This window comes from Sinocyclocheilus grahami, unplaced genomic scaffold (genome assembly GCF_001515645.1).
Source record: "Sinocyclocheilus grahami isolate Dianchi unplaced genomic scaffold, SAMN03320097.WGS_v1.1 scaffold588.1, whole genome shotgun sequence".
Lineage (NCBI taxonomy): Eukaryota > Metazoa > Chordata > Actinopteri > Cypriniformes > Cyprinidae > Sinocyclocheilus > Sinocyclocheilus grahami.
Genome location: NW_015505767.1, coordinates 1,064,469 through 1,065,987, shown reverse-complemented (window position 1 = coordinate 1,065,987; position 1,519 = coordinate 1,064,469). Strand labels below are relative to the sequence as shown.

The window sequence follows — 1,519 nt, the reverse complement described above, 5'->3', positions numbered from 1 at the left end:
TACTTCACTTACTAAATCATAGGTTTTCAATCGTTTGGATACCACGGACCTCTATATTTGTTCATTCATCTTGTTCGAGTGACCCCCAAATCCTATATATAACTATATATTAGGGGTGGGGAATCACCAGAGGCCTCACGATACGATATTATCACGATACAATATTATTGCGATTTTAAATATATTGCAATTTATTACCTTTTTCCAACTTAAAATGATGTCCCCAAAGGAAAACTTTGACAACATCTGTTTTAACTAAAAAGAAACATTTCTCAGTTTCTCTCACTTCAGTTTTATTGTTGCAGTGCAAAATGAGGTTGAGAGTAACATTCAAGGCCTGGGGTTTTATCGACCACTCTCGGTTGATTCAAGGTAAGCCATTATCGTCGAAAATCATCAGTGCATCTTCTTTTAAATGCTGTGTTATTCATATATGTAGTTTCCCTGCAGCCAGGCGCATTGTGCATGGCGGGGATGCAGCGATTAACCGGTTTCGCGATTTAACCGCGTTACTTAATCGTAAAGGTTCCGCTAAACCGAGTGTTTCTGTTACACGGAACGGAACTGTTGCAGCTTGCGCGAAACGAAAAAAGTTACACTAGCGGTGCACCAGCTTAAATTGACCTGCTTATCAGAGGCACGGAGGCTACTACATGCATTAGATGAACTGTAACAGAGGGACCAAACAGCGAAGCTTTATTTCCACCAGAGAAATGCCTGTCGGGACCATTTTGTGTACACCAAGAATGACCAGGGTGTCGTTTAAATATTGCTGTAAAAAACTGCTGTAAAAAAATGTTTCTACGTGTTTCTGCAGCGTCGAGTAATGTATCACAGACATATCTCACGAATCCTTTCATAAGCAAAGTGTAGACAGGGTGTAACTAAGAGATTCATCACGCAGTGTAGAGAGCCTCGTTGATTATAGATGTGAGAGCGAGATGAACTAAGATGAGTGACAGCTTTTAATGCTTTTTAAGGGAGTTTGTAAATGTGATACTGATTTAATACAATTCAATAAACAAGAAGTTAATATTAAGTGACTTACATTGTCTGACTATAACACTATTGTCTGATTTTGCTCTATTTCGTCGTCGAAAATAGTTGAAAACAAAGACACAGCAGAGCCGCTGCGCATCTCCATTCAAACACAGCGGTGTTTCGTTTATGAATGAACTGTTTTTTTAAACGAATCTAGTGAGTCAGTGATTCATGATTACCCATTCATAAAGACAGTCACCTGATTCATTCCGGAATGAATCAGACGTTCAAATGAATCAATTGAATGAATGATTCAGTGATAAGGATCAGGGACTTACCGCCACCTGCTGACAGTTTGTTTCATTTTTAAAGTATCTTTTCAGTTATTTAAATCATTTAATATTTCTATATTCAAAATTGTATATTTAAAACATTAATATCATCATGAATTTATGGATTTAATTGCACTCATTCCACTTCTGAGCCTCATTAAATGTCCAGGCCACTTTTGTGTTCTTCTGTGCCACCTCTACAAATT

At 37.7% G+C, this 1,519-nt stretch overlaps 1 protein-coding gene across 2 annotated transcripts in view; it reads left to right on the top strand.

Annotated features, from left to right (window-relative positions):
* Positions 1–314: 314 nt before the first annotated feature.
* The window catches only part of LOC107557069 (protein FAM53C-like), an 18,552-nt gene continuing 17,347 nt past the window's right edge, over positions 315–1,519 (top strand). Inside the window, exon 1 of one of the 2 annotated variants that reach the window (XM_016240381.1) lies at positions 315–372. The gene's annotated coding sequence lies outside the window, so the exon portion shown is untranslated. The remainder of the gene's footprint in view (positions 373–1,519) is intronic. The other variant, XM_016240382.1, reaches the window with a different exon arrangement.